The following is a 12,628-nucleotide window of genomic DNA, read 5'->3' as shown; positions in this document are numbered from 1 at the left end:
CATTTGTTATCGAATCGACTTAAAGCCAGATCGTCACATTGGCCGCTTTTCTCTCTGAGACGGTTACATTTATCGTCTGCAAAGCTATGTCGCGTGCTGCGGTATGCGGAGACACTAAAAGCAGCATAGTAGAACACAGAAGAAGCTTCTAAGTTGAAGTAATAGCCAGTAAGAAGTAGTACAATTCAAGTTTTAGGCGTCGATTATTCACTTTTTAGCGAGTTTTGGTGGCTTGGACATGACCTAGGACCTTAAGATTTTGCATGAAAGGAGGACTGGTAGCCGCGTTGCACGGGAGAATGTGAAAGGTGTTCATATGTAGTAAAAACCTGAGATATCCGTCCGTTTTCGTCCTTTGTTAACGAATCGACTTAAAGCCAGATCGTCACATTGGCCGCTTTTCTCTCTGAGACGGTTACATTTATCGTCTGCAAAGCTATGTCGCGTGCCGCGGTATGCGGAGACACTAAAAGCACCATAGTGGAACACAGAATAAGCTTCTAAGTTGAAGCAATGGCCAGTAAGAAGTAGTACAATTCAAGTTTTGTCTATCGATTATTGATCTTTAGCCGGCTTGGTGCCTTGGACATGAGGTCGAACCTTAAGATTTTGCTTCAAAGAAAGACTAGCAGCTGCGTTGCACGGGAGTATGTGAAAAGGGTTCATATGTAGTAAAAACCTGAGAAATCCGTCCGTTTTCGTCATTTGTTATCGAATCGACTTAAAGCCAGATCGTCACTATAGCCGCTTTTCTCTCTGAAATGGTTACGTTTATCGTCTGCAAAGCAATGTCACGTGCTGCGGTATGCGGAGACACTAAAAGCACCATAGTAGAACACAGAAGAAGCTTCTAAGTTGAAGCAATAAAAAGTAACAAGTTGTACAATTCATGTAAGAGTTGTCGATTATTCACTTTTTAGCCGGCTTTATTGGCTTGGACATGACCTAGTACCTTAAGATTTTGCATGAAAGGAGGATTAGCAGCCGCGTTGCACGGGAGAATGTGAAAAGTGTTCATATGTACTAAAAACCTGAGAAATCCGTCCGTTTTCGTCATTTGTTATCGAATCGACTTAAAGCCAGATCGCCACATTGGCCACATTTCTCTCTGAGACGGTTACATTTATCGTCTGCAAAGCTATGTCGCGTGCTGCGGTACGCGGAGACACTAAAAGCACCATAGTAGAACACAGAAGAAGCTTCTAAGTTGAAGCAATAACCAGTACGAAGTAGTACAAATCAAGTTTTAGTTGTCGATTATTCACTTTTTAGCCGGCTTTATTGGCATGGACATGACCTACTACCTTAAGATTTTGCTTGAAAGGAGGACTAGCAGCCGCGTTGCACGGGAGAATGTGAAAAGTGTTCATATGTACTAAAAACCTGAGAAATCCGTCCGTTTTCGTCATTTGTTATCGAATCGACTTAAAGCCAGATCGTCACATTGGCCGCTTTTCTCTCTGAGACGGTTACATTTATCGTCTGCAAACCTATGTCGCGCGCTGCGGTATGCAGAGACACTAAAAGCACCATAGTCGAACACAGAATAAGCTTCTAAGTTGAAACAATGGCCAGTAAGAAGTAGTACAATTCAAGTGTTGGCTATCGATTATTGATCTTTAGCCGGCTTTGGTGCCTTGGACATGAGGTCGAACCTTAAGATTTTGCTTGAAAGGAGGACTAGCAGCTGCGTTGCACGGGAGAATGTGAAAAGGGTTCATATGTAGTAAAAACCTGAGAAATCCGTCCGTTTTCGTCATTTGTTATCGAATCGACTTAAAGCCAGATCGTCACTATGGCCGCTTTTCTCTCTGAAATGGTTACGTTTATCGTCTGCAAGGCTATGTCACGGGCTGCGGTATGCGGAGACACTAAAAGCACCATAGTAGAACACATAAGAAGCTTCTAAGTTGAAGCTATAAAAAGTAACGAGTAGTACAATTCAAGTATTAGTTGTCGATTATTCACTTTTTAGCCGGCTTTATTGGCTTGGACATGACCTATTACCTTAAGATTTTGCATGAAAGGAGGACTTGCAGAAGCGTTGCGCGGGAGAATGTGAAAAGTGTTCCTATGTACTAAAAACCTGAGAAATCCGTCCGTTTTCGTCATTTGTTATCGAATCGACTTAAAGCCAGATCGTCACATTGGCCGCTTTTCTCTCTGAGACCGTTACATTTATCGTCTGCAAAGCTATGTCGCGTGCTGCGGTATGCGGAGACACTAAAAGCAGCATAGTAGAACACAGAAGAAGCTTCTAAGTTGAAGTAATAGCCAGTAAGAAGTAGTACAATTCAAGTTTTAGGCGTCGATTATTCACTTTTTAGCCAGTTTTGGTGGCTTGGACATGACCTAGGACCTTAAGATTTTGCATGAAAGGAGGACTGGTAGCCGCGTTGCACGGGAGAATGTGAAATGTGTTCATATGTAGTAAAAACCTGAGATATCCGTCCGTTTTCGTCATTTGTTAACGAATCGACTTAAAGCCAGATCGTCACTATGGCCGCTTTTCTCTGTGAAATGGTTACGTTTATCGTCTGCAAGGCTATGTCACGTGCTGCGGTATGCGGAGACACTAAAAGCACCATAGTAGAACACAGAAGAAGCTTCTAAGTTGAAGCAATAAAAAGTAACGAGTAGTACAATTCAAGTATTAGTTGTCGATTATTCACTTTTTAGCCGGCTTTATTGGCTTGGACATGACCTATTACCTTAAGATTTTGCATGAAAGGAGGACTTGCAGAAGCGTTGCACGGGAGAATGTGAAAAGTGTTCCTATGTACTAAAAACCTGAGAAATCCGTCCGTTTTCGTCATTTGTTATCGAATCGACTTAAAGCCAGATCGTCACTATGGCCGCTTTTCTCTGTGAAATGGTTACGTTTATCGTCTGCAAGGCTATGTCACGTGCTGCGGTATGCGGAGACACTAAAAGCACCATAGTAGAACACAGAAGAAGCTTCTAAGTTGAAGCAATAAAAAGTAACGAGTAGTACAATTCAAGTATTAGTTGTCGATTATTCACTTTTTAGCCGGCTTTATTGGCTTGGACATGACCTATTACCTTAAGATTTTGCATGAAAGGAGGACTTGCAGAAGCGTTGCACGGGAGAATGTGAAAAGTGTTCCTATGTACTAAAAACCTGAGAAATCCGTCCGTTTTCGTCATTTGTTATCGAATCGACTTAAAGCCAGATCGTCACATTGGCCGCTTTTCTCTCTGAGACGGTTACATTTATCGTCTGCAAAGCTATGTCGCGTGCTGCGGTATGCGGAGACACTAAAAGCACCATAGTAGAACACAGAATAAGCTTCTAAGTTGAAGCAATGGCCAGTAAGAAGTAGTACAATTCAAGTTTTGTCTATCGATTATTGATCTTTAGCCGGCTTTGGTGCCTTGGACATGAGGTCGAACCTTAAGATTTTGCTTGAAAGAAAGACTAGCAGCTGCGTTGCACGGGAGTATGTGAAAAGGTTTCATATGTAGTAAAAACCTGAGAAATCCGTCCGTTTTCGTCATTTGTTATCGAATCGACTTAAAGCCAGATCGTCACTATAGCCGCTTTTCTCTGTGAAATGGTTACGTTTATCGTCTGCAAAGCAATGTCACGTGCTGCGGTATGCGGAGACACTAAAAGCACCATAGTAGAACACAGAAGAAGCTTCTAAGTTGAAGCAATAAAAAGTAACAAGTTGTACAATTCATGTAAGAGTTGTCGATTATTCACTTTTTAGCCGGCTTTATTGGCTTGGACATGACCTAGTACCTTAAGATTTTGCATGAAAGGAGGATTAGCAGCCGCGTTGCACGGGAGAATGTGAAAAGTGTTCATATGTACTAAAAACCTGAGAAATCCTTCCGTTTTCGTCATTTGTTATCGAATCGACTTAAAGCCAGATCGCCACATTGGCCGCATTTCTCTCTGAGACGGTTACATTTATCGTCTGCAAAGCTATGTCGCGTGCTGCGGTATGCGGAGACACTAAAAGCACCATAGTAGAACACAGAAGAAGCTTCTAAGTTGAAGCAATAACCAGTACGAAGTAGTACAATTCAAGTTTTAGTTGTCGATTATTCACTTTTTAGCCGGCTTTATTGGCATGGACATGACCTACTACCTTAAGATTTTGCTTGAAAGGAGGACTAGCAGCCGCGTTGCACGGGAGAATGTGAAAAGTGTTCATATGTACTAAAAACCTGAGAAATCCGTCCGTTTTCGTCATTTGTTATCGAATCGACTTAAAGCCAGATCGTCACATTGGCCGCTTTTCTCTCTGAGACGGTTACATTTATCGTCTGCAAACCTATGTCGCGTGCTGCGGTATGCGGAGACACTAAAAGCACCATAGTCGAACACAGAATAAGCTTCTAAGTTGAAACAATGGCCAGTAAGAAGTAGTACAATTCAAGTCTTGGCTATCGATTATTGATCTTTAGCCGGCTTTGGTGCCTTGGACATGAGGTCGAACCTTAAGATTTTGCTTGAAAGGAGGACTAGCAGCTGCGTTGCACGGGAGAATGTGAAAAGGGTTCATATGTAGTAAAAACCTGAGAAATCCGTCCGTTTTCGTCATTTGTTATCGAATCGACTTAAAGCCAGATCGTCACTATGGCCGCTTTCCTCTCTGAAATGGTTACGTTTATCGTCTGCAAGGCTATGTCACGTGCTGCGGTATGCGGAGACACTAAAAGCACCATAGTAGAACACAGAAGAAGCTTCTAAGTTGAAGCAATAAAAAGTAACGAGTAGTACAATTCAAGTATTAGTTGTCGATTATTCACTTTTTAGCCGGCTTTATTGGCTTGGACATGACCTATTACCTAAAGATTTTGCATGAAAGGAGGACTTGCAGAAGCGTTGCGCGGGAGAATGTGAAAAGTGTTCCTATGTACTAAAAACCTGAGAAATCCGTCCGTTTTCGTCATTTGTTATCGAATCGACTTAAAGCCAGATCGTCACTATGGCCGCTTTTCTCTCTGAAATGGTTACGTTTATCGTCTGCAAGGCTATGTCACGTGCTGCGGTATGCGGAGACACTAAAAGCACCATAGTAGAACACAGAAGAAGCTTCTAAGTTGAAGCAATAAAAAGTAACGGGTAGTAAAATTCAAGTATTAGTTGTCGATTATTCACTTTTTAGCCGCCTTTATTGGCTTGGACATGACCTATTACCTTAAGATTTTGCATGAAAGGAGGACTTGCAGAAGCGTTGCACGGGAGAATGTGAAAAGTGTTCCTATGTACTAAAAACCTGAGAAATCCGTCCGTTTTCGTCATTTGTTATCGAATCGACTTAAAGCCAGATCGTCACATTGGCCGCTTTTCTCTCTGAGACGGTTACATTTATCGTCTGCAAAGCTATGTCGCGTGCTGCGGTAAGCGGAGACACTAAAAGCAGCATAGTAGAACACAGAAGAAGCTTCTAAGTTGAAGTAATAGCCAGTAAGAAGTAGTACAATTCAAGTTTTAGGCGTCGATTATTCACTTTTTAGCGAGTTTTGGTGGCTTGGACATGACCTAGGACCTTAAGATTTTGCATGAAAGGAGGACTGGTAGCCGCGTTGCACGGCAGAATGTGAAAGGTGTTCATATCTAGTAAAAACCTGAGATATCCGTCCGTTTTCGTCCTTTGTTAACGAATCGACTTAAAGCCAGATCGTCACATTGGCCGCTTTTCTCTCTGAGACGGTTACATTTATCGTCTGCAAAGCTATGTCGCGTGCCGCGGTATGCGGAGACACTAAAAGCACCATAGTGGAACACAGAATAAGCTTCTAAGTTGAAGCAATGGCCAGTAAGAAGTAGTACAATTCAAGTTTTGTCTATCGATTATTGATCTTTAGCCGGCTTGGTGCCTTGGACATGAGGTCGAACCTTAAGATTTTGCTTGAAAGAAAGACTAGCAGCTGCGTTGCACGGGAGTATGTGAAAAGGGTTCATATGTAGTAAAAACCTGAGAAATCCGTCCGTTTTCGTCATTTGTTATCGAATCGACTTAAAGCCAGATCGTCACTATAGCCGCTTTTCTCTCTGAAATGGTTACGTTTATCGTCTGCAAAGCAATGTCACGTGCTGCGGTATGCGGAGACACTAAAAGCACCATAGTAGAACACAGAAGAAGCTTCTAAGTTGAAGCAATAAAAAGTAACAAGTTGTACAATTCATGTAAGAGTTGTCGATTATTCACTTTTTAGCCGGCTTTATTGGCTTGGACATGACCTAGTACCTTAAGATTTTGCATGAAAGGAGGATTAGCAGCCGCGTTGCACGGGAGAATGTGAAAAGTGTTCATATGTACTAAAAACCTGAGAAATCCGTCCGTTTTCGTCATTTGTTATCGAATCGACTTAAAGCCAGATCGCCACATTGGCCACATTTCTCTCTGAGACGGTTACATTTATCGTCTGCAAAGCTATGTCGCGTGCTGCGGTACGCGGAGACACTAAAAGCACCATAGTAGAACACAGAAGAAGCTTCTAAGTTGAAGCAATAACCAGTACGAAGTAGTACAAATCAAGTTTTAGTTGTCGATTATTCACTTTTTAGCCGGCTTTATTGGCATGGACATGACCTACTACCTTAAGATTTTGCTTGAAAGGAGGACTAGCAGCCGCGTTGCACGGGAGAATGTGAAAAGTGTTCATATGTACTAAAAACCTGAGAAATCCGTCCGTTTTCGTCATTTGTTATCGAATCGACTCAAAGCCAGATCGTCACATTGGCCGCTTTTCTCTCTGAGACGGTTACATTTATCGTCTGCAAACCTATGTCGCGCGCTGCGGTATGCAGAGACACTAAAAGCACCATAGTCGAACACAGAATAAGCTTCTAAGTTGAAACAATGGCCAGTAAGAAGTAGTACAATTCAAGTGTTGGCTATCGATTATTGATCTTTAGCCGGCTTTGGTGCCTTGGACATGAGGTCGAACCTTAAGATTTTGCTTGAAAGGAGGACTAGCAGCTGCGTTGCACGGGAGAATGTGAAAAGGGTTCATATGTAGTAAAAACCTGAGAAATCCGTCCGTTTTCGTCATTTGTTATCGAATCGACTTAAAGCCAGATCGTCACTATGGCCGCTTTTCTCTCTGAAATGGTTACGTTTATCGTCTGCAAGGCTATGTCACGGGCTGCGGTATGCGGAGACACTAAAAGCACCATAGTAGAACACATAAGAAGCTTCTAAGTTGAAGCTATAAAAAGTAACGAGTAGTACAATTCAAGTATTAGTTGTCGATTATTCACTTTTTAGCCGGCTTTATTGGCTTGGACATGACCTATTACCTTAAGATTTTGCATGAAAACAGGACTTGCAGAAGCGTTGCGCGGGAGAATGTGAAAAGTGTTCCTATGTACTAAAAACCTGAGAAATCCGTCCGTTTTCGTCATTTGTTATCGAATCGACTTAAAGCCAGATCGTCACTATGGCCGCTTTTCTCTCTGAAATGGTTACGTTTATCGTCTGCAAGGCTATGTCACGTGCTGCGGTATGCGGAGACACTAAAAGCACCATAGTAGAACACAGAAGAAGCTTCTAAGTTGAAGCAATAAAAAGTAACGGGTAGTACAATTCAAGTATTAGTTGTCGATTATTCACTTTTTAGCCGCCTTTATTGGCTTGGACATGACCTATTACCTTAAGATTTTGCATGAAAGGAGGACTTGCAGAAGCGTTGCACGGGAGAATGTGAAAAGTGTTCCTATGTACTAAAAACCTGAGAAATCCGTCCGTTTTCGTCATTTGTTATCGAATCGACTTAAAGCCAGATCGTCACATTGGCCGCTTTTCTCTCTGAGACGGTTACATTTATCGTCTGCAAAGCTATGTCGCGTGCTGCGGTATGCGGAGACACTAAAAGCAGCATAGTAGAACACAGAAGAAGCTTCTAAGTTGAAGTAATAGCCAGTAAGAAGTAGTACAATTCAAGTTTTAGGCGTCGATTATTCACTTTTTAGCGAGTTTTGGTGGCTTGGACATGACCTAGGACCTTAAGATTTTGCATGAAAGGAGGACTGGTAGCCGCGTTGCACGGGAGAATGTGAAAGGTGTTCATATGTAGTAAAAACCTGAGATATCCGTCCGTTTTCGTCCTTTGTTAACGAATCGACTTAAAGCCAGATCGTCACATTGGCCGCTTTTCTCTCTGAGACGGTTACATTTATCGTCTGCAAAGCTATGTCGCGTGCCGCGGTATGCGGAGACACTAAAAGCACCATAGTGGAACACAGAATAAGCTTCTAAGTTGAAGCAATGGCCAGTAAGAAGTAGTACAATTCAAGTTTTGTCTATCGATTATTGATCTTTAGCCGGCTTGGTGCCTTGGACATGAGGTCGAACCTTAAGATTTTGCTTCAAAGAAAGACTAGCAGCTGCGTTGCACGGGAGTATGTGAAAAGGGTTCATATGTAGTAAAAACCTGAGAAATCCGTCCGTTTTCGTCATTTGTTATCGAATCGACTTAAAGCCAGATCGTCACTATAGCCGCTTTTCTCTCTGAAATGGTTACGTTTATCGTCTGCAAAGCAATGTCACGTGCTGCGGTATGCGGAGACACTAAAAGCACCATAGTAGAACACAGAAGAAGCTTCTAAGTTGAAGCAATAAAAAGTAACAAGTTGTACAATTCATGTAAGAGTTGTCGATTATTCACTTTTTAGCCGGCTTTATTGGCTTGGACATGACCTAGTACCTTAAGATTTTGCATGAAAGGAGGATTAGCAGCCGCGTTGCACGGGAGAATGTGAAAAGTGTTCATATGTACTAAAAACCTGAGAAATCCGTCCGTTTTCGTCATTTGTTATCGAATCGACTTAAAGCCAGATCGCCACATTGGCCACATTTCTCTCTGAGACGGTTACATTTATCGTCTGCAAAGCTATGTCGCGTGCTGCGGTACGCGGAGACACTAAAAGCACCATAGTAGAACACAGAAGAAGCTTCTAAGTTGAAGCAATAACCAGTACGAAGTAGTACAAATCAAGTTTTAGTTGTCGATTATTCACTTTTTAGCCGGCTTTATTGGCATGGACATGACCTACTACCTTAAGATTTTGCTTGAAAGGAGGACTAGCAGCCGCGTTGCACGGGAGAATGTGAAAAGTGTTCATATGTACTAAAAACCTGAGAAATCCGTCCGTTTTCGTCATTTGTTATCGAATCGACTTAAAGCCAGATCGTCACATTGGCCGCTTTTCTCTCTGAGACGGTTACATTTATCGTCTGCAAACCTATGTCGCGCGCTGCGGTATGCAGAGACACTAAAAGCACCATAGTCGAACACAGAATAAGCTTCTAAGTTGAAACAATGGCCAGTAAGAAGTAGTACAATTCAAGTGTTGGCTATCGATTATTGATCTTTAGCCGGCTTTGGTGCCTTGGACATGAGGTCGAACCTTAAGATTTTGCTTGAAAGGAGGACTAGCAGCTGCGTTGCACGGGAGAATGTGAAAAGGGTTCATATGTAGTAAAAACCTGAGAAATCCGTCCGTTTTCGTCATTTGTTATCGAATCGACTTAAAGCCAGATCGTCACTATGGCCGCTTTTCTCTCTGAAATGGTTACGTTTATCGTCTGCAAGGCTATGTCACGGGCTGCGGTATGCGGAGACACTAAAAGCACCATAGTAGAACACATAAGAAGCTTCTAAGTTGAAGCTATAAAAAGTAACGAGTAGTACAATTCAAGTATTAGTTGTCGATTATTCACTTTTTAGCCGGCTTTATTGGCTTGGACATGACCTATTACCTTAAGATTTTGCATGAAAGGAGGACTTGCAGAAGCGTTGCGCGGGAGAATGTGAAAAGTGTTCCTATGTACTAAAAACCTGAGAAATCCGTCCGTTTTCGTCATTTGTTATCGAATCGACTTAAAGCCAGATCGTCACATTGGCCGCTTTTCTCTCTGAGACCGTTACATTTATCGTCTGCAAAGCTATGTCGCGTGCTGCGGTATGCGGAGACACTAAAAGCAGCATAGTAGAACACAGAAGAAGCTTCTAAGTTGAAGTAATAGCCAGTAAGAAGTAGTACAATTCAAGTTTTAGGCGTCGATTATTCACTTTTTAGCCAGTTTTGGTGGCTTGGACATGACCTAGGACCTTAAGATTTTGCATGAAAGGAGGACTGGTAGCCGCGTTGCACGGGAGAATGTGAAATGTGTTCATATGTAGTAAAAACCTGAGATATCCGTCCGTTTTCGTCATTTGTTAACGAATCGACTTAAAGCCAGATCGTCACATTGGCCGCTTTTCTCTCTGAGACGGTTACATTTATCGTCTGCAAAGCTATGTCGCGTGCTGTGGTATGCGGAGACACTAAAAGCACCATAGTAGAACACAGAAGAAGCTTCTAAAATGAAGTAATAGCCAGTAAGAAGTAGTACAATTCAAGTTTTGGGCGTCGATTATTCACTTTTTAGCCGGCTTTGGTGGCTTGGACATGTCCTACGACTTTAAGATTTTGCATGAAAGGAGGACTTGCAGAAGCGTTGCACGGGAGAATGTGAAAAGTGTTCCTATGTACTAAAAACCTGAGAAATCCGTCCGTTTTCGTCATTTGTTATCGAATCGACTTAAAGCCAGATCATCACATTGGCCGCTTTTCTCTCTGAGACGGTTACATTTATCGTCTGCAAAGCTATGTCGCGTGCTGCGGTATGCGGAGACACTAAAAGCAGCATAGTAGAACACAGAAGAAGCTTCTAAGTTGAAGTAATAGCCAGTAAGAAGTAGTACAATTCAAGTTTTAGGCGTCGATTATTCACTTTTTAGCGAGTTTTGGTGGCTTGGACATGACCTAGGACCTTAAGATTTTGCATGAAAGGAGGACTGGTAGCCGCGTTGCACGGCAGAATGTGAAAGGTGTTCATATGTAGTAAAAACCTGAGATATCCCTCCGTTTTCGTCCTTTGTTAACGAATCGACTTAAAGCCAGATCGTCACATTGGCCGCTTTTCTCTCTGAGACGGTTACATTTATCGTCTGCAAAGCTATGTCGCGTGCCGCGGTATGCGGAGACACTAAAAGCACCATAGTGGAACACAGAATAAGCTTCTAAGTTGAAGCAATGGCCAGTAAGAAGTAGTACAATTCAAGTTTTGTCTATCGATTATTGATCTTTAGCCGGCTTGGTGCCTTGGACATGAGGTCGAACCTTAAGATTTTGCTTGAAAGAAAGACTAGCAGCTGCGTTGCACGGGAGTATGTGAAAAGGGTTCATATGTAGTAAAAACCTGAGAAATCCGTCCGTTTTCGTCATTTGTTATCGAATCGACTTAAAGCCAGATCGTCACTATAGCCGCTTTTCTCTCTGAAATGGTTACGTTTATCGTCTGCAAAGCAATGTCACGTGCTGCGGTATGCGGAGACACTAAAAGCACCATAGTAGAACACAGAAGAAGCTTCTAAGTTGAAGCAATAAAAAGTAACAAGTTGTACAATTCATGTAAGAGTTGTCGATTATTCACTTTTTAGCCGGCTTTATTGGCTTGGACATGACCTAGTACCTTAAGATTTTGCATGAAAGGAGGATTAGCAGCCGCGTTGCACGGGAGAATGTGAAAAGTGTTCATATGTACTAAAAACCTGAGAAATCCGTCCGTTTTCGTCATTTGTTATCGAATCGACTTAAAGCCAGATCGCCACATTGGCCACATTTCTCTCTGAGACGGTTACATTTATCGTCTGCAAAGCTATGTCGCGTGCTGCGGTACGCGGAGACACTAAAAGCACCATAGTAGAACACAGAAGAAGCTTCTAAGTTGAAGCAATAACCAGTACGAAGTAGTACAAATCAAGTTTTAGTTGTCGATTATTCACTTTTTAGCCGGCTTTATTGGCATGGACATGACCTACTACCTTAAGATTTTGCTTGAAAGGAGGACTAGCAGCCGCGTTGCACGGGAGAATGTGAAAAGTGTTCATATGTACTAAAAACCTGAGAAATCCGTCCGTTTTCGTCATTTGTTATCGAATCGACTTAAAGCCAGATCGTCACATTGGCCGCTTTTCTCTCTGAGACGGTTACATTTATCGTCTGCAAACCTATGTCGCGCGCTGCGGTATGCAGAGACACTAAAAGCACCATAGTCGAACACAGAATAAGCTTCTAAGTTGAAACAATGGCCAGTAAGAAGTAGTACAATTCAAGTGTTGGCTATCGATTATTGATCTTTAGCCGGCTTTGGTGCCTTGGACATGAGGTCGAACCTTAAGATTTTGCTTGAAAGGAGGACTAGCAGCTGCGTTGCACGGGAGAATGTGAAAAGGGTTCATATGTAGTAAAAACCTGAGAAATCCGTCCGTTTTCGTCATTTGTTATCGAATCGACTTAAAGCCAGATCGTCACTATGGCCGCTTTTGTCTCTGAAATGGTTACGTTTATCGTCTGCAAGGCTATGTCACGGGCTGCGGTATGCGGAGACACTAAAAGCACCATAGTAGAACACATAAGAAGCTTCTAAGTTGAAGCTATAAAAAGTAACGAGTAGTACAATTCAAGTATTAGTTGTCGATTATTCACTTTTTAGCCGGCTTTATTGGCTTGGACATGACCTATTACCTTAAGATTTTGCATGAAAGGAGGACTTGCAGAAGCGTTGCGCGGGAGAATGTGAAAAGTGTTCCTATGTAC

Source organism: Schistocerca gregaria, unplaced genomic scaffold (assembly GCF_023897955.1).
Source record: "Schistocerca gregaria isolate iqSchGreg1 unplaced genomic scaffold, iqSchGreg1.2 ptg000251l, whole genome shotgun sequence".
Lineage (NCBI taxonomy): Eukaryota > Metazoa > Arthropoda > Insecta > Orthoptera > Acrididae > Schistocerca > Schistocerca gregaria.
This window is presented reverse-complemented; position numbering follows the sequence as displayed.